Raw genomic sequence first — 23,179 nt, 5'->3', positions numbered from 1 at the left:
CTAACAATAATTTTAACCCTAACTCTCTCCATAACCCTAACCCTAAACCTACCCCTAACCCTAACCCTCCCCTCCCGTTCCCACTCACCCTCAGCCTAAACCTAACACTAATACTAATCCTAACCCTAACCCTCACTCCCACCTCACTCTAAAACTAATCCTATAACTAAACCTCACCCTCACCGTCACCCTCACGCTCACCCTAAACCTAACAATAACTCCAACTCTATCCCTTACCCTCACTCTAACATTAGCCCTCACCCTAACCCTCACATTAAACCTTACCCTCACCCTAAACATAAACCTACCCCTCAGCGTAACCCTCACACTAAACCAAACCCTAATGCTAATCCTCACCCTATGCCTAACCCGAACCCGAACCCTCACCCTGACCCTCACTGTCACCATAAACCTAACCCTCACCCTCAACCTCACCTTAATCCTAACCCTAAACCTAATCCTAAATCTAACCCTATCCCTCACCCTCATCCTCACCCTAAAAATAACCCTAACCCTAAACCTCACCCTAACACTAACCCTAACAATAAACTTCACCCTAACTCTAAACCTAACTCTCACCGTCACCCTAACCTTAAACCTAACCTTAACCCTAACACGAACCCTCACCCTAACCCTCACCCTAACACTCACGCTAACCATAACATTTACTCTCAACCTAACCCTCAACCTCACCCTAACCCTTATCCTCAATCTAACCCTAACTGTCACCCTAACCCTCACACTAAATCTAACCATCACCCTACCCCTAAGGCTAACCCTAAACCTCATCCTCACTCTAGCCCTCACCCTAACCATAATCCTAACTCTAACCCTAAGCCTAACCCTAATCCTCACCCTGACTCTAACCCTCACCCTAACCATAATCCTAATCCTAAACATCACCCTAAAACTTGCCCTAACCCTAACCCTAACATTAACCCTAACCCTCACCCTAACCTTAACCTAATATTAACCCTAACCCTCACCCTAACACTAACACTATAACTAAACCTCCCACTCATCCTAAACCTCAACCTAACCCTTATCCTCACCCTCACCCTAACCCTCACATTAACCCTAAAACTCACCCTAACACTACGCCTAAACACTCACCCTCACCCTAAACCTCAACGTTACCCTAAACCTCACCCTAACCCTAACCCTCACCCACAACCTACACCTCACCCTAAACTTAAGACTCAACCTCAATCTAACCCTAAACCTAAGACTAACCCTAACCCTATCACTAATCCTAAACTTAACCCTCACACTCACGATCAACCTAACACTAACACTAACCCTCACCCTAACCGTAACTCTCATCCTAACCCTAACCCCAACCCTAACCCTCACCCTAAACCTAACACTCACCCTAACCCTCACCCTAAACCTTACGCTAACCCTCACACTAACCCTCACCCTCACCCTCACCCTCACCCTAAGCCTAACCCTAAACCTAACTCTAATCCTAAACCTAACTCTCACCCTCACACTCACCCTAAGGCTAATCCTAACCATAACCCTAACCCTAACTCTCACCCTCACCCTATCCCTCTACCTAAATCTAAGCCTAACCCTAACCCGCACCCTAACCCTCAACATAACAAACCTCACCTTAACCCTTACCCTCACCCTCATCCTAACCCTCATCCTAACCCTTACCCTCATCCTTACCCTAACCTAACCCTCACACTAACTCTAAAACTCATCCTAACCCTAACCCTACACCTCACCCTAAACCTAACCCTAACACTCACACTAAACCTAAACTTCACACTAACCCTAACAGTAACACTAACCCTAATCCTAACCCTCACCTTCATCTTCACCCTCAGCCTAACCCTAAACCTAATTCTAATCCTAACTCTATCCCTCACTCTCACCCTCACTCTAACCCTAAACCTAACCCTAAACATAACTAACTATCCCTAACTCTAACACTAATCCTAAACTTAACCCTCATACTCACCGTCACCCTAACATTAACCCTAACCCTAACCCTAACCCTCACCCTACACCTAACCCTTATCCTCACCCTATCCCTAATCCTAACCCTCACCCTCACCCTAACCCTAACCGTTACCCCCACCCTAAACCTCACTCTAACACTTAAGCTATCCCTAACCCTCATTCTCAAGCTAACCCTCACCCTAACCCTTACCCTCACCCTAACCCTCACACTAAACCTAACCCTCAGCCTAAACCTAAACCTATCCCTCACCCTAACACTAACCCTCAATCTAACCCTAACCATCACCCTAACCCTAAGACTAAACCTAATCCTCACCCTCACCCTAAACCTAATCCGAACCCTAACCCTCACCCTAACCCTAACCCTCACACTAACCCTAACCCATACCCTAAGCCTAAGCCTAACATAAAACCTAACCCTCACCCTAACCCTAACCCTAACCTTGAACTGAACCCTCATCCTAACACTAACACTAACCCTATAGCTCCCTATCACCCTAAACTTCAATCTAAACCTTACCCTTACCGTCACCCTAACCCTCACACTGACCCTAGCCCTCACCCTAACTCTAACCCTAACCCTCAAACTCATCCTCAGCCTAACCCTAATCCTAACCCTAATCCTTACCCTAACTATCACCCTCAACCTCACCATCAAGTTCACCCTCAGCCTAACCCTAATCCTAACCCAAATCCTTACCCTAACCCTCACACTCACCCTCACCCTAAACCTAACCCTCAAAATCACCCTCACCCTCACCCTAACCCTCATCCTCACCCTCACACTCATCATAACACTAAACCTGACCCTCACCTTAAACCTAACCCTAAATCTCTCCCTCACCCTAACCTAAACCTAACCCTCACCCAACCCTCACTGTAAACCTAAACCTAAACAATACTCTCACTCTAACCCTCACCCTAACACTTACACTCACCTTAACCGTAACCCTAACACTAACCCTAACTGTAACTCTCCGACTAAACCTAACCCTCACCCCAACCCTAACCCTAACCCTGAGCCTAACCCTCACCCTAACCCTAAACCTAAACCTAATTCTCACCCTATCCCTAACCATAACCCTAACCCTCACACTCACCCTAGCCCTCACCCTAACTCTATCCCTAACCCTAACCCTCACCTGAACACTCACCCGAACCCTCACCATAATTCTAAAAATAACTTTAACCCTAACTCTCACCGTAATGCTAACCCTAAAACTACCCCTAACCCTAACCCTCTCCCTCCCTTTCCCACTCACCCTCAGCCTAGTCCGAACACTAATCCTAATCCTAAACCTAACCCTCACTCCAACCCTAAATCTAAACCTAATCCTAAAGTAAACCTCACCCACACCCTCACCCTCACACTAACCCTAACAATAACCCAACTCTAACCCTAACCCTAACCCTAACCCTCACCTAACACTAACCCTAACCCTAACCCTCACATTAAACCTTACCCTCACCCTAAACGTAACCCTACAGCTCAAACTAACCCTCACACTAAACCTAACCCTAACGCTACTCCTCACCCTATCCCTACCCAATCCCTAATCCTAAATCTCACCCTGAACCTCACTGTAACCCTAACCTAACGCTCACCCTCAAACTCACCCTCATCTTAAGCCTAACCATAATCCTAATTCTAACCCTATACTTCACCCTCACCCTCACCCTCATGCTAAACCTAAACCTAACCCTAAACTTCAACCTAACCCTAACCTTCACCCTAACCCTAACCCTAACCCTCACCCTCAACCTAACACTAACACTAACCCTCACTCTAACCTGCACCCTAACACTCACGATAACCCTAACCCTCAAATTCACCCTAATACTCACTCTCAGCCTAAACCTTACCCTCACCCTCACCCTAACCCTAACCCTAACCCTCACACTAAACTTAATCCTCACCCTAACCCTAAAACTACCCCTCAAGCTAACTCTATCCCTAAACCTAACCATAACCCTCACCCTAACCCTAACCCTCACCCTCAATCTAGCCCTAACTCTAACCATAATCCTAACCCTAAACCTCACCCTAACCCAAAACCTCATTCTAACCCTAACCGTCACCCTAAACCTAACCCTCACCCTAACCCTAATCCTCACCCTAACAGTTACCCTAACCCTAAGCCTTACATTAACCCTAACTCTCATCCTAACCCTAATCTAACCTTAACCCTAAAACTCAACCTAACCCTCACCCTAAACCTCCCACTCACCCTAACCCTCAAACTAACCCTTATTCTCACCCTCACCCTAACCCTCATATTAACCCTAACCCTCACCCTAACCCTAAGGCTAACCCTCATCATCTCCCTCATTCTCACCCTATGCTTAACCATAAACCTAACCCTCACCCTAAACCTAACCCTAACCTTCACCCTCACCCTAACCATAAGCCTAACCATAACCCTCACCCTCACCCTAACCCTTACCCTAATCCATAAGCTCACACTAACCCTAACCCTAACCCTAACCCTGAGAAAAAATTAACCCTTACCCTAACCCTAACCATTCCCCTCAGCCTAACCCTCAGCCAAACCCTAACCCTAAAACTAATTCTCACCCTCTCCCTAACCCTAACAGTAACCCTCACTCTAAACTGCACCCGAACCCTCACCCGAACCCTAACCCTCACCCTCATCCTAAACATCACCGTAACCCTATTCCTGACCCTAAACCTAACACTATCCCTCACACTAACCTAACTCTCACCCTCACCCTCACCCTAACCCTAACCCTAACACTAAACTTCTCCTTCACCCTCACCCTCAACCTCATCTTAATGCTAACCGTAATCCTAATCCTAACCCTAACCCTCACTCTCACCCTCACCCTAAACCAAACCCTAAACCTAAACCTCCCCCTCCCCCTCCCCCGCACCTTTACTGTAACCCTAAAAAGAAACCTAACCCTAACCCTAACCCTAAACCTCACCCTAACCCTTACCCTAACCCTAACCGAAACCCTAAACCTCCCCCTACCCCTCACCCCCATCCTCAGCCTAACCCTAAACCTAATCCTAATCCTAAACCTAACCCTCAATCTCACCCTCACCCTAAACCTAACCCTATCTCTAAACCTCACCCACACCCTCAAATTCACCCTCACCCTCACCCTAACCTTAACAATAACCTGAACCCTAACCCAAACCCTCACCCCCAAACTTTCCCTAACCCTCAGCCTAACCCTCACCCTCACCCTAACCCTAATCTTCACCTTAACAGTAACCCTAACCATAACCCTAAGCCTCACAATAAATCTAACCCTCACCCTAACCCTTAACCTACCCCTCAGCCTAAACCTCACCCTAACCCTCACACTAATCCTAAACGTAACCCTAACACACGCCCTAAACCTCACCCTTACCCTCACCCTAACCCTAACCCTAAACCTAAACCTCACCCTCACCCTCACCTTCACCCTCACCCTACCCTAACAATAACCCTGAACCTAACCCTAACCCTAACCTTACCCCAAACCTTACCCTACCCCTCAGCCTAACCCTCACCCTCAACCTAACCCTCACCCTAATCTTCACCCTAACACTAACCCTAACCCTAACCCTTACACGAAATCCAACCCTCCCCCTAGCCCTTACCCTAGCCCTCAGCCTAATCCTCAACCTAACCCTGACTCTAACCTGCACCCCAAACCTAACCATAACCCTAACACGATCCCTAACCAGGAACCAAAACCTTACCCTCCCCCTAACCCTCAAACTAATCCTAAAACTAACCCTAACCATAAACCTCACCCTAAACCTCACCCTAACCCTAACCCTAACCTAACCCTCAGCCTAACCCTAATCCTAAACCTAAGCCTCACCCTCACCCTAACCCTCACCCTAACCCTAACCCTCACCCACAACCTAACCCTCACCCTCACCCTCATCCTCAACCTCACCCTAGGCCTAACCCCAATTTTAACACTAATCCTAAACTTAACACTCACCCTAACACTCACCCTAAACCTAAACCTAACACTAACACACACCCTAATCCTTACCCTCATCCTTACACTAACCCTAACCCTAAACCTACCACTCGCACTAATCCTAAACCTCACACTAACACTAAACCTACCCCTCACCCTAACCCTAAACCTAAGCCTAAACCTAAACCTTACCCTCACCATAAGCCTAACCCTAACCCTCAACCTCACCCTACCCCTCACCTTAAACTAATCCAAACCATAAGCCTCACCCTAACCCCAACCTTCACCCTAACCCTAACCCTCACCCTAACCCTTACCCTTAACCCTAAACCTAGCATTAAACCTAACTTTCACCCTAACCCTAACACTAACCCTCAACCTCAATCTGACGCTCACCCTCAGCCTAACCCTAACCCTAAACCTAAACCTAACCATAACCCTCACCCTTACCCTCACCCTAACCCTAACCCTAAACCTCACCCTCACCCTCATGCTCACCCTCACCCTAACCCTCAGTCACAGCATAACCCTCAAACCTAAAGATAACCCTGATCCTAACCCTCACCCTAACCCTCAACCTCACCCTAAACCTAACCCTCACATTAAACATAACCCTAACCTTATCCCTCACCCTAACCCTAATGCTAAAACTAACCCTCATCCTCACCCTAAAGCTCACCCTAAACCTTACCCTAACCCTAACCCTAACCCTAGCCTAACCCTAACCCTCAGATTGAACGTAACCCTCACCCTAACACTAACCCTACCCCTCAGCCTAAGCCTCACCCTAACCCTAACCCTAACCCTAATTCTCACCCTATCCCTAACCTAACCCTAACCCTCAATCTCACCCTAGCTCTCACCCTAATTCTAACACTATCCCTATCCCTCACCCGAACCATCATCCTCACCCTAACCCTCACCCTCATCCTAAACATCACCCTAAACCTAACCCTAACCCTCTCCCTAACCCTAAACCCAACCATCACCCTGACCCTAACACTCACCATAATCCTCACCCTCACCCTCATACTCAACCTAACCCTAAAACTAACCCTTACCTAAACGAAACCCTCACCGCACCATCAACCTCACCATAACCCTCACCCTCAACCTAGCCCTCACCCTAACCTTCACACTAATACCAAACCCTCAACCTCACCCTCACCCTCAGTCTAACCCTAACTCTTACCCTAATCCTAAATCCTAAACCTCACCTTCACCCTAACCCTAGCCCTAACCCTCACCATAACCCTCACTGTCACCCTCACCCACACCCTTACCCTAACCCTAAACCAACCCTAACCCTCACCCTAACCCTAAACCTCAAACTCACCCGAACCCTAACCCTAACCCGAACCCTAACCCTAACCCTAACCCTCCCTCTTTCTCTCACCCTCAATCTGAGCCTAAGCCTAAACCTAATCCTAATCCTAACCCTAAACCTCACTCTCACCCTCACACTAAACCTAACTCTAACCCTAAACCTCACCCTCACCCTCACCATAAGTCTAAACCTAACGCTAAGCCTAATCATAGCCCTAACCCTCACCCTCACCCTCACCCTAACTCTAACCCTAATCCAACCGTATACCTCACTCTAAATCTAAGCCTCACCCAACCCTAACACTCACCCTCAACCTCAATCTAATCCTATCCTTAACCCTAACTCTCACCCTAACCCTTACCCTCACCCTAATCCTCACCCTCACCGTGACACAAAACCTCATCCTAAACCTAAGCCTCACTCTAACCCTAACCCTCACTCTCACCCTAAACCTAACACTAACCCTCACCCTAACCCTCATCCTAACCCTAACTGTAACCCTAAACCTCACCTTAAGCCTCAACCTAACCCCAATCCTAAACCTAACCCTCACTCTCACTAACCCTCACCCTAACCCTTACCATAACCATAATCCTCACCCTAACACTAACCTTAAACCTCACAGTAACCCTCACCCTAACCCGAACCCTAAACCTCACCCTCAACCTAACCCTCAAGCTAACCCTTACACTCTCCTTAACCCTAAACTTTACCCTAACCCTAAACCTCATAGTATTACTAACCCTCACCCTAACCAAAACCCTAACCCTCAACCTCCCTCATCATACCCCTAACCCTAACCCTCACCCTAACCCTCATCCTAACTCTAATCGTAACCCTAACCCTCACTTTACGCCTCACCGTAACCCTAACCCTAACCCTAACCCTCACTCTTCCTAACCCTCACCCTAACCCTAACCCTAACCCTAATCCTAACCCTCACCCTCACCTTCACCCTAACTCTAACCCTAATCCACCCATAACCCTCACTCTAATTCTAACCCTCACCCAAATCTAACCCTAACCCTCAACCTCAATCTAAACCTAACCTTAAACCTAACTCTCACACTAACCCTAACCCTCAACCTAAGCCTTACCCTCACCCTACCCCTAACCCTAAACCTAATCCTCACACTAATACTAATGCTAACCCTAACCCTAACCTTCAAACTATCCCTCACCCTAACCCTAAAAGTAAGACTAACCCTCACCGTAACCCTAACCCTAATCCTCACCGTCACCCTAACCCTCACCATCACCATAAACCTCACCGACACCCTAACCCTCACTCTCACCCTGTCCCTCACCCTCACCCTAAACATCACCCTAATTATGACCCTCACCCTAACCCTAACCCTAAGCCTCACCCTCACCCTCACACTCACTCACAGCCTAAGAGTAACCCTAACCCTTACCCTCACCTTTACCCTAAACCTAACCCTCACCCTAACACTAAACCTCACCCTAACCCTCACCCTAAACCTAAACCTCACCCTAAACCTAACCGTAACCCTCACCCTCACCCTAACCCTAACCCTAACCCTCACCCTCACCCTAACCTTCACCCTAACCCTTAAGCTCACACTAACCCTAACCCTGACCCTAACCGTCAGACTAAACCTAACCGTCACCCTAACCGTAACCATTCCCCTCAGCCTAACCCTCACCCTAACCCTGACCCTAACCCTAATTCTCACCCTATCCTTAACCCTAATATTAACCCTCACCCTCATCCTAGCCCTCAACCTAACTCTAAACATTACCCTAACCCGCTCCCAAACCCGAACCCGAACCCTAACCCTCACCCTCATCCTTAATATCAACCTAACCCTATCCCTCACCCTAACCCTAACCCTAACCCTCAACCTAACTCTAACCCTCACCCTAACCCTCTCCCTCAACCAAATCCTCAACCTAACCCTAACCCTAACACTTACCTAACCGAAACCCTCACCCTCACCCTAACCCTCACACTCAAAATAGCCCTCACACAAACCTTAACCGAACTTCACCCTAACCCTCCAACTTTCCCTTACCCTCAGCCTAACCCTAAACCTAACCCTAATCCTAACCCTAACACTCACCCTCACCCTAACCCTAACCCTAACCCTAACCCTAAACCTCACCATCACTCAAACCCTCACCCTAAACCTAACCCTAAACCTAACCCTAAACCTCACACTGTCTCACCCTCACACTCACCCACACATTAATCCTAACACTAACCCCAAACTTAAGTCTCACCCTCACCCTAAACATCACCCTATCCCTTACCCTCACCCTAAACCTAACCCTAACTCTCACAGTAACCTAACAATCACCCTAACCATAAAACTACCCCTCAATCTAACCCTCATCCTACCACTAACCCTAACACTTTCGCTTACCCTAACCCTCACCCTAACACTAACCCTCAACTTAAAAAAAAACTGTCTCCCTCACCCTCACCTTCACCCTCAGTCTAACCCTAACCCTATCCCTAATCCTAATTCTAACCCTCAACCTCACCCTCACCCTAACTGTAACCCTAATCCAACCATAACCCTCAGTCTAACGATAACCCTCGCCCAACCCTAAACCTCACCCTAACACTTACCCACACCCTCACCATACCCCTAACCCTAACCCTAACCCTCAAACTAATCCTAATGCTAACCCCAACCCTAAACCTCACACTACCCCTCACCCTAACATTAAAACTTACCCTAAACCTCACCCTATCCCTAACCCTAATCCTCACATTCATCGTCAACCTAACCCTCACCCTAACCCTAACCATCACCTACACCCTAACCCTCACTCTCACCATGACCCTCACCCTCACCCTAAATATCACCCTAAACATAGCTCTCACCCTAAACATAAACATAAGCCTCACCCTAAACCTAAGCCTCACCCTCACCCTCAGCCTCATTCACAGCCTAATTCTAACCCTAATCCTAACTCTCACCCTAACCATAACATTAACCTAACCCTCAACCTAACCCTAACCCTCACCCTCACCCTAACACTAACCCTAAACATCACCCTAACCCTAATTCTCACCCTTACCCTAACCCTATCCCTAACCCTAAAACTCAATCTCACCCTCACCCTAAGCCTAAACCTAAACCTAACACTAATCCTAAACCTAACTCTCACTCACTTCCTTACCCTAATGCTAACCCTAACCCTAACCCACACACTAATACTCACCCTCACCCTCACCCTCACCCTAACCCTTAGCCTAACCTAACCCGCAACCTAACCCGAACCCGAACCGTCACCTCACCCTAACCCTCACGCTCACATTAAACCTCACCCTCACACTAACCCTCACCCTAACCCTAGTGCTAACCCTCAACCTAACACTTACCTTCACCCTAATCCTCAAGTCACCCTTATCCTCACCCTAACCCTAAACTTAAAACTTACGCTAACCCTAACCCTCACCCTCACCCTCACCTTCACCCTCTGCCTAACCTTCAGCCTCACTCTAAACCTCACCCTAACCCTAACCCTAACCCTAACCCTCACCCTGACCCTAACCCTCACCGTCATACTAATCCTCACCCTAACTCTTACTCTAACCCTATCCCTAACCCTAACCTTCACCCTCACACTATCCATAACCCTCACCCTCACCCTAACCCTAACCCTAACCCTTACACTTACCTCACCGAAACCCTCACACTCACCCTCACCCTCACCCTAACCCTCACAATCACAATAGCCCTCACCCTAATCTTAACCCAACCCTAGCTATAACCCTCAAACTCACCCTCACCCTCAGCCTAAACCTAACTCTAACCGATATCCTAACCCTAACCCTCACCCTCACCCTCACCCTAACCCTAACCTTAACCCTCACAATAACCTAACTCTCATCCTCACCCTCACCCTAAGCGTAAGCCTAACATTAACCTTCTCCCTCACCCTCACCCTAAACCAAACCCTAACCCTAACCTCCCCTCCCCCTCCCCCACACCTTTACCCTAATCCTAACAATAACCCTAACCCTAACCCTCACCCTCACCCTAAAACTTACCCTAAACCTAACGCTAAACCTCACCCTAACCCTACACCGAAACCTCACCCTCACCCTCAAGCTCACCCTCAGTCTAAACCTAAACCAAATTCTTACCATAATCCTCACTCTTACCCTCAACTTAACCCTAACCCTCAAACTCACCCTCACCCTCACCCTAACCCTAACCCTCAGCCTCACTCTCACCCTCACCCTAACCCTAACCCTAAACTTAACCCTCACCCTAAACCTAACCCTGACTCTAACCCTAATTCTCACCCTATCCGTAACCCTAACACTCACCCTCACAGTAAACCTAACAATCATCCTAACCATAACCCTACCCCTCAATCTAAACCTCATCCTACCCCTAACCCTAATCCTCACGATTACCCTCACCCTCACCCTAACCCTAACACTCACCTTAAAAAAAAACCGTTACCCTCACCCATACCCTCGCCATCAGTCTAACCCTAATCCAACCCTAAACCTCACTCTAACTCTAACCCTCACCCAACCCTAACCCTCACCCTCAACCTCAATCTTAGCCTAACCTTAACCCTAACTCTCACCCTAACCCTAACCCTCACCCTAGCACTTACCCTCACCCTAACCCTAACCCTAACCATCACAATAATGCTAATGATAACCCTAACACTAACCGTCAAACTGACCCTCACCCTAACCATAAAATTAACCCTAACCCTCACCTAAACCTAAACATAATCCGCACCCTCACCCTAAACGTCACCGTCACCTTAACACACCCTAAACCTAACCCTCACCCACACCCTAAAACTCACTCTCAAGCTGATCCTCACCCTCACCCTAAACATCACCCTCACCCCAACCCTAACCCTAAGCCTCACCTAAACCTAACCCTTCCCTTCCGACTCCCCCTCACTCACAGCCTAAGGCTAACCCTAAACCTAAACCTCACCCTAACCCTAAACCTAAACCTCACCCTAACCCTAACCCTCACCTTAACCCTAACACTAAAGTTAACCCTCACCAGAAACCTAAACCTCACCCTCACCCTCACCCTAACCCTAACCCTAACCTTAGTCCTCATGCTCACCCTCACCCTCACCCTAACCCTTAACCTCACACTAACCCTAACCCTAACCCAAACCCTAAACCTCAGACTAATCCTAACCCTCACCCAAACCCTAAACATTCCCCTCCGCCTAACCCTCACCCTAAACCTGACCCTAACCTTAATTCTCAACCTATCCCTAACCCTAACCGTAACCCTCATCCTCACCCTATCCCTCAGCCTAACGCTAGCCATAACCCTAACCCGCAACCGAACCCGAACCCTCACCCTAACCCTCATCCTCATCCTTAACATCACCCTAACCCTATCCCTCACCCTAACCCTAAACCTAACCCTCACCCTAACCCTAACACTCACCCTAAACCTCTCTGTCAACCAAATCCTCAGCCTCACCCTAACCATAACACTTACCTAACCGAAACTCTCACCCTCACCCTCACCCTCACCCTAAACCTCCCCCTCACAATAGCCCTCACCCTAACCTTAACCCAAACCTAACCCTAACCAACGAACTCACCCTCACCCTCAGCCTAACCCTAACCCTAACCTAATCACAACCCTCACCCTCACCCTCACCCTCACCCTAACCCTAACCCTCACCCTCACTAAAACCCTCACCCTAAAAATAACCCTAAACCTCACACTAACTCTCACCCTCACACTCACCCACACACTAATCCTAACACTAACCCTAAGCTTAACTCCCACCCTCACCCTAAACCTCACCCTAACCCTTACAATCACCTAAACCTAACCCTAACCCTAACCCTAACCCTCACGCTAACCGAAGCCTTACCCTCTCCCTAACCCTAACCTTAACGCTAACCCTAACCCTCACAGCAACCCTAACCCTCACACTAAACATAACCCTACCCCTCAATCTAACCCTCCTCCTAACCCTTTCACTTACCCTCACCCTCACCCTAACCCTAACCCTCACCTGAAAAAAACCCATCACCCTCAACCTCCCCCTTCCCCTCAGTCTAACCCTAACCCTAACCCTAATCCTAACCCTATCCCTCACCCTCACCCTCACTCTAAATATAACCGTAATCCAACCATAACCCTCATTCAAACTCTAAACCTCACCCAACCCTAATCCTCACCCTCAACCTCAATCTAACCCTAACCCTAACCCTAACACTCACCCTAAACCTACCCCTAAACCTAACCCTCACCCTCAAGCTCAGCCTCAGCCTAACCCTAATCTTAAACCAAATCCTTACCATAATTCTCACCCTTACCCTCACCTTAACCCTAACCCTCAAACTCACCTCAACCTCACCCTCACCCAGACCATCAGCCTCACCCTCACCCTCACCCTAAACCTAACCCTAACCGTATCCCTCACCCAACCCTCAACCTAAACCTAACCCTAAACCTCAGCCTCACCCTAACCCTTACCTTCACCCTAAGCCTAACCTAACCCAAAACCTAACCGTAAACCTCAGACTAAACCTAACCCTCACCCTAAACCTAACCCTAACCCTAATTCTTTCCCTATCCCTCACCATAACCCTAACCCTCACACTCACCCTAGCCCTCACCCTAACTCTATCCCTAACCCTAACTTTCACCCGAACCCTCACACTCACCATCACCGTCACCCTAATCCTAACAATAACTTTAACCTAACTCTCAATGTAACCCTAACCCTAAACCTACCCCTTACCTTAACCCTTCCACTCCCCTTCCCACTCATCCTCAGCCTAACCCTAAACATAATCCTAATCCTAACCCTAACCCTCACTTTCACCCTCACACTAAACCTAACCCTATCCCTGAACCTCGCCCTCACCATCACCCTCACCCTCACCCTAACCCTAACAATAAGCCCAACTCTAACCCTAACCCTAACCCAAATCCTCATCCTAACACTAACCCTAACCCTAATCCTCACATTAAACCTTACCCTCACCCTAAACGTAACCCTACCCCTCAGTCTAACCCTCACACTAAACCTAACCCTAATGCTAATCCTCACCCTATCCCTAAAACAAAAGCAAACCCAACTCTCACGCTGACCCTGACTGTAAACCTAACACTAACCCTCACCCACAACCTCACCCTAATCCTAAACCTAACCCTAATCCTAATTCTAACAATATCCCTCACCCTCAACCTCACCGTAAACCTAACCCTAACCCTAAACCTCACCCTAACCCTAAACCTAACCCTAATCCTAACAATAACACTAATCCTAACAATAACCGTCATCCTAATACTCAATCTAACACTCACACTAAACCTAACACAAACCCTAAACCTCACACGAAACTTAACCCTCACTCTAACACTAAAACTAACCCTAACCCTAAACCTAAACCTAACCCTCACCCTAACCCTAACACTCACCCTCTCCCTAGCCCTCACCCTAACAATAATCCTAACCCTAAACCTCACCCTAAACCTAACCCTCATTCTAACCCTAACCCACACCGTATACCTAACCCTCACCCTAACCCTAACACTCACCTAACACATACCCTAACCCTAACCCTAACAATAAGCCTAACCCTCACCTTAACCCTAACCTAACCTTTACCCAAACCCTCACCCTAACCCTAACCCTAACCCTAACCTAAACACTCACCCTAATCCCAACCCTAACCTTAACCCTCAACCTCACCCTAAACATCAACCTCAACCTAACCCTCACCCTAACTCTAACCGTAACCCTCACCCTAACACTAACCATACAGCTCACACTACACCTCACCCTAACCCTAACATGTAACCCTAACCATAACCCTCACCCTCACGCTAACCCTCACCCTCAACCTAATCCTCACCCTAACCCTAACCCTAACACTTACCTAACCGAAATCCTCACGCTCACCCTCACGAAAATGCTAACCCACAACCTCACCCTAGCCCTCACGCTAACACTAACCCTAAACCTAACCATCACCATCACCCTCAACCTCAGCATAACCCTAATCCTAACCGTCACAATAACCCTCACCGTCACCCTAAACATCTTCCTCACCCTCACCCTCACCCTAACCCTTACCCACACCCAAGCCCTCACTCTAAATCTTACCCTCACCCTAACCCTAACCCTCACACTAAACCTTACCCTCAACCTAACCCTAAGCTTCACCCTCACCTTAGTCCGCACCCTAACTGTAATCCTAACCCTTATCCTCATCCTAACCCTAACATTCACCCTCACCTTAACTCTCACCCTCACCATCACCCTCACCCTCACCCTCACCCTAAACCTCACAGTCACAGTAAGTCTCACCCAAACCCTTACACTCACCCTCACCCTAACCCTCACATTAACCCTAACCAACACCCTAACCCTAACCCTAACCCCCACCCTCACACTAACCCTCAGTTTAATTTAACCCTAACCCTAATCCTATACCTAACCCTCACCCTCATCCTACCCTAAACCTAACCCTAAACCTGACCCTCACCCTCACCCTCAACCTGACCCTCACACTAACACTCACACTCACCCTCACTGTCACCCTAACCCTAACCCTAACACTCAACCTAACCCTAACCTGAACCCTTACCCTCACCCTAACCCTCCCTCTAACCCTCACCCAATCCTAACACTCACCTCACCCTCAACCTAAACCTCACCCTCACCCTTACCCTCACCCTAACCCTTACCCTCACCCTCACCCTAACCCTAATCCTAACACTCACACTAAACCTAACCATCAACCTAATCCTCAACCTATCCCTAACCCTAACCATAACCCTCACACTCACCCTAGCCATCACCCTAACCCTAACATTCACCCTGACCCTCAAACTAAAACTCATGCTAACTCTAACCCTCACTCTCACCCTCACCCTAACCCTAACCCTTACCCTCATCCTAACTCTAACTCTAACCTTAACCCTCACACTAAACCTAACCCTCACCCTTATCCTGAACCTCACCCTCTCACCCTAACCCTAACCCTAACACTAACCCTACCCCTCACCCTAACCCTAACGCTAATGCTAATCCTAACCCTCACCCTCACCCTAACCTCACCTAACCCTTACCCTCACCTTAACCCTAATCCTAAACCTAACCCCAACCTTCACACTAACCCTGAAAAAACCCTAACCCTAACCCTAACCCTAATCCTCACCCTATCCCTAACCCTAACCCTAACCCTGACCCTAACCAAACCAAACCAAACCCTATCACTCACCCTCAACATTACCCTTACCCTACCTCTAACCCTAACCCTAACCCTTGCACTAACTCTAACCCTCACTCTAAACCTAATCCTACTCCTCAGCCTAATCCTCATCCGAATGGTAAACCTAAACCTAACCCTCACACTAACCCTAACCCTCACCCGAACCCTATCTCTCACCCTCACACTCACACTCACCCTCAGCCTAACCATAATCCTAACCATCATCCTAACCATAACCATCACCCACACCCTCATCCTTACTCTAACCCTAAACCTAACCCTAACCCTCACCCTCACCGTCACCCTAAACTTAACCGTAAATCTATTCCTAAGCCTCACCCTAAAACTCTCATCCTAACCATAGCCCTAAACCTCACCCTCATCTTAACCCTAACACTCACCCACACCCTAACCCTCACCCTAAACCCAACGCTAACCCTAACACTCACCCTAATTCTCACCCTAACTCTCAGCCTCAAACTCACCCTAAACCTCACCCTCACACTAATTCTAACCCTAATCCTAACCCTCACCCTAACCCTAACCCTCACCCTAACCCTCACCCTAACCCTCACCCTAAACCTAACCCTAACCCTCACCCAAACCCTAACCCGAACCCAAACCCGAACCCGAACCCTCACCCTAACCCTCACCCTCACCCTAATACTAACCCTAACACTAATCCTCACCCTAACCCCCACCCTCACCCTCAACCTCACCCTCATCCTTAGCCTAGCCCTAAGCCTAAGCCTAATCCTAAACCTAACCATCACCCTCACCCTAAACCTAAACGTAACCCTAAACCTCACACTCACCCTCACCCTCAACCTTACCATAACCCTAACTCAAACCATCAGCCTAACCCTAACCCTAACCCTAAAACTAACCCTAACCCTCACCCTAACACTAATGCTAATCCTAACCCTTACCCTTACCCTAACATTCTCCCTAACCCTTACACTCACACTAACCCTAAACCGAACCCTAATCCTCACACTAACCCTAATTCTAACCCTGTACTTCAAACTCACCCTAACACTCACAGTCACCCTAACCCTCACTCTAAACCTAACCCTCACCCACACCCTAACACTCACCCTAACCGCCACCCTCAACCTAAACATCACCCTAAGCCTAACCCTCACCCTAACACTAAACATAACCCTCACCCTCACCCTAACCTTAACGCTAACCCTAACCCTAATCCTAACCTTCACCGTAACACTCACCCTAACACTCAAGCTAACCTGAACCCTAACTCTCACCCTCACACTCACCATAAACCTTACTCTCATCCTAAACTTAAGCCTTACGCAAACACTCACAGTAAACCTAAACCTCACCCTAACAATAACGCTAACCGTACCCCTCACCCTAACACTCAACATAACCCTAACCCTCCCCCTTATCCTAACCTTAATCCTAGCCCTCAGCCTCACCCTAGCCCTCAATCTACCCCTAAACCTAACACTAACCATACAACTAACCCTAAACCTAACTCTCACCCTCACCCTCACCCTCACCATCACCCTCACCCTAACTCTCACTCTCAACCTCACCCTAATCCTAACCATAACCCTTAACCTCACCCTAAACCTAACTCTGACCCTCACCCTCAAACTCACCCTAAGCCGAACCCTAAACCTAAGCCTAATCCTAAACCTAACCCTCACCTTCACCCTCACTCAAACCTAAACTTCACCCTAACCCTAAGCTGAACCCTAACCCTCGCCCTAACCCTTACCCTCACTGTCATTCTACCCCTCATCCTAACCCTAACCGTCACCCTAACCCTAACCCTCACCCTCACCTCGCCCTCACCCTAACCCTTACCCTCACCCTAACCCCAACCGTAACTCTAACCCTCAACATAACCCTCACCCTCACTGTAACCCTAACCCTCACCCTAACCATAACCTTAACGCTAATGCTTTCCAAAAAACTCAACCACACCCTAACCCTCACTCTAACCCTTACACTCACCCTAACCCTAACCCTAATACTAAACCTAAACCTCAACCTAACCCTAGCCCTCACCCTAACCCTTACCCTCACTGTCACTCTAACCCTCACCGTATCCCTAAACCTCACCCTAAACCTAACACTAACCCTCACCCTTACCCTCACCATAACCCTAATCCTAACCTTAACTCTCACCCTAACACTAACCCTAACCCTAACCGTAACCCTCAACATAACCCTAACCCTCACCCTCACCCTAAATCTAACCATAATCCTAACCCTCACCCTAACCGTAACCCTAACCCTAATGCTCTGCCTAACCCTCACCCTCACCGTAATCCTCACTCTAAATCTTACCCTCAACTTAACCTAACCCTAAAACTATACCTCACCCTAACCCACATCCGAAACCTAAACCTAACCCTAATGCCCACCCTAAACCAAATCCTAACCCTAACGCTCACCCTAACCCTAAACCATTCCCTCACCCTAATCCTAACCCTAACCCTAAGCCTCAGCCAAACCGTCTCACTAACCCTAACCATAAACCTCGACCTAACCCTAACGCTAACCCTAAATGAAACCCTCACCCTAACCCTAAACCTCACCCTCACTCACACCCTCACACTCAGCTTTACACAAAACCTAACCCTAAACCTAAACCTAAGCCTCACACTCACCCTCACACTAACTCTAACCCTAACCTTAACCTTGACCCTAACCCTAACCCCAACCCTATACCTAACCCTCAACCTAACTCTAACCCTAACCCTCACACTAACACTAACCCTCACCCTAACCCTAATCCTAACCGTAATGCTATCCCTAAACTTCAACCTCACCCTAACCCTAACTCTAACCCTAAACCTAAACCTAACTCTCACCCTAACGCTCACCCTAACCCTCAACCTAACCCTAACCCTCACCCTCACCCTAAACCTCACCTTAAAACTTACCCTCCACCTAACCCTAACCCTAACCCTAACTCTAACCCTCACCATCAACTTAAGCCTAACCTGAACCCTAAACCTCACCCTAAATCTAACGCTATCCCTAAACTTTACCCTCACCCTAAACCTCATCCTAACCCTTACCCTCATCATAACCCTAACCCTAACCCTAACCCTAATCCTCACCGCAACCCTAAGCCTCACCCTCACCCTAGCCCTCACCCTAAAACTGACCCTAACCCTAACCCTCACCCTCACCCTCACCCCACCCTCAAACTAACCCGAACCCTAACCCTAACCCTAACCCTAATGCTGAGCCTAAACCTCAACCTGACCCTAACCCTCACCCTAACCCTAAACCTAACCCTAATGCTATCCCTAACCCTCACCCTCACCCTAACCCTCATTCTAACCCTTACCTTCACTCTAACCCTCACCCTAACCCTAACCCTAATACTAACACTAAACCTCACCCTTACCCTGAACCTAAACCTAAACCCAAACCTAACAGTCACCCTAATGCTCACCCTAACCCTCAACCTAAACCTAACCCTCACCCTCACCTTAACCCTCACCCTAAACCTTACCCTCACACTAACAATAACCCTAAATATAAATCTAACCCTCACCCTCGCCCTAAGACTAACCTGAACCCTAACCCTCACCCTTACATTCACCCTAACTCTAACGCTATCCCTAATCCTCACCCTCACCCTAAACCTCATCCTTACCCTTACCGTCACCATAACCCTTAACCTTAACCTAACCCTAATCCTTACTATAACCCCAACCTTCACCCTCACCCTACCCTCACAGTCACCTTAACCCTCATTCTAAACCAAACCACCACCCACACCCTAAAATTCACCCGAACACGAACCGTCACCCTCACCCTAGCCCTACCCTAAACCTCACCCTAACCCTAACCCTCACCCTAAACCTAACTCTAACCATCACCCTCCTAGTAACCCTACCCTCAACTTAAACCTCACCCTAACCCCAACGCTAACCCTAACCCTCACTAAACTAAACCCTAACCCTAAACTTCACCCCAACCCTTATCCTCACACTAACCCTAACCCTAACCCTCACATAAAACCTAACCCTAAACGTACCCCTCATATTACCCCTCACCATAACCCTAACCTTAACCCTAACCCTCACCCGAACTCTATCCCTCACCCTCACGCTCACAATCACCCTCAGCCTAACCCAAACCCTCATCCTAACCCTAACCATCACCCACACCCTCAGCCAAAATCTAACCCTAAACCTAACCCTAACCCTCACCCTCACCCTAAACTTAACCGTAATCCTATCCTTAACCCTCACCCTAACCCACACACTAACCCTAACGCTACCCATAACCCTCACCCTAAACCTCACCCTAAACCTTACCTTCACCCTAAATTTAACCCTAACCCTAATCCTCACACAAACCCTAACCTTAACCCTAAACCTAAGCTGCACCCTCACCCTCAACCTAATACCAAACCTAACCCTAATACTCACCCTAAAGCTAACCCTAACCTTAACCATCTCCCTGACCCTAACCCTCACCTTCACTCTAACTCTCAAAATAAACCTAACTCTCACCCACAACCTAACCCTCACACTCACACTCACCCTTACCCTCACCCTAAAGCTCACACTAACCCACACCCTAAACCACACGCTAAACCTTAACCTAAACATCACCCTAACCCTAATCCTCACACTAACCCTAACCTTAACCCTAACCTAACGCTCACTCTCACGCTCACCCTAATCCTCACCCTCACCCTCACCCTCACCCTAAGCCTAACCCTCACCATAACCTTAACCCTCATCCTAACCCTACCCCTACCCCTAACCCTCCCACTAACCCTAACACTAACCCTAACCCTCAACCTCATGCTAAAACTCAACCTAACCCTAAACCTAAACATAACCCTAATAGTCATACTAACCCTAACCCTAAAATTAACACTAACCCTCACATTAACCCTAACCCTAATTCAAATCCTAACCCTAACCCTCACATGAACACTAACCCGAACCCTAACCCACACCCTCACCCTAACCCTCACTGTCACCCTGATCCTCAACATAACCCTATTCCTTACCCACACACTAAACCTCACCATCAACCTCACCCTCACACTTAACCTAAAACTCACCCTCACCCTAACCCTAACCCTAACCCTAATCCTCACCCTAACCCTAACCTTCAGCCTCAACCTCACCCTCACGCTAAGCCTAACCCTAACCCGAACCCTAATCCTAAACCTAACCCTCAACCTCACCCTCACCCTAAACCTAAACCTAAACCTCACCTTCATCCTCACCCTTACCCTAACCCTAACCCTAACCCACACCCTAACCCTAACCCTCACCCTAACCCTAACAATTAACCTCACACTCACCCTAAACCTAACCCTAACCCTCAACCTCACCCTAACCCTCACAGTAACCCTAAGGCTAACCCTGACACTCACCCTCACCCTAACCCTCACCCTAACCCTTATCCTAACACTAACCCTAACCCTAACCTTAACCCTCACAGTAACCCTAACCCTCACCCTAACCCGGACCCTACCCCTCATTTTAAACCTCATCCTAAACCTAACCCAAAACCAAACCCTAACCCGAACGCTAACCCTAATCCTCACCCTCACCCTAACAGTCACCATCAACCTTACCCTCACTCTAAGTCTAACCCTCACGGAAAACCTAACCCTCACCCTCACCAGAACCTTCACCGTCACTCTAACCCTACCCTTACCCTAAACATCACCCTAACCCTAACCCTCATCCTCACCCTAACCACAATCCTCACCCTCACCAGAACCCTAACCCTGAAACTCACCCTAACCCTCACCCTCTCACTGACGCTAACCTTATTCCTCAATATCAGTCTAACCCTCAGCCTAACCCTTACACTTAACCTAAACCTAACTCTAACCCTAACCCTAAACCTCACACTAACCATAACCCTCAACCTAACCCTAACACTAAACCTACCCCTAACCATAAAACTCTCCCTAAACCTAACCCTCACCCGAACCCTAACCCTAAACCTCACCCTCACCCTAGCCCTCACCCTAACCTTAATCCAAACCCTAACCTTAACCCTAACCCTAAACCTCAAGCTAACACTCACCCAAACCCTAACCCTAAACCTAATGCTCACCCTAAACCTAACCCAAATGCAAAGCCTAAACCTCACCCTCACCCAAACCCTCATTCTACACCCTTACCCTCAAGCTCACACTCACCCTAAACCTCACCCTAGGCTTAACCGTCAACCTTACCCTAAACCTAAACCTCACCCTCACCTTCACTCTAACCCTAACCCTAAACCTAACCCTCACACTAACTCTAATTCTCACACTAACCCTAAACCTAACCATAACCCTAACCCTCACCTTAACACTTACCCTAATCCTAACCTGAACACTAACCCTCACCCTAATGCTAACCCTAACTCTAACCCTCACCCTTCCCCTAACCCTGACCCTCACCCTAACCCTCACCCTAAACCTAACTCTAACCCTCATCGACACCCCAACCCTCACCCTTACCCTAAACCTAAACCTAAACCTAAACCTCACCCTCACCCTCACCCTCAACCTTACCCTAACCCTAACCCTAAGCCTCACCCTAACCCTAACCCTAACCTTCACCTTAATTCTAACCCTAACCCTCACCCTAACCCTCACCCTAACCCTCACCCTAACACTAATGCTAATCCTAACCCTCACCCTTACCCTAATCCTCTCCCTAACCCTTACACTCACACTAACCCTAAACCTAACCCTAATCCTC

Source organism: Dipodomys merriami, unplaced genomic scaffold (genome assembly GCF_024711535.1).
Source record: "Dipodomys merriami isolate MVZ:Mamm:240054 unplaced genomic scaffold, mDipMer1.0.p SCAF_107, whole genome shotgun sequence".
NCBI classification, from domain to species: domain Eukaryota; kingdom Metazoa; phylum Chordata; class Mammalia; order Rodentia; family Heteromyidae; genus Dipodomys; species Dipodomys merriami.
The sequence above is the reverse complement of the archived record's forward strand: the minus strand, read 5'-3'. Positions refer to the sequence as shown.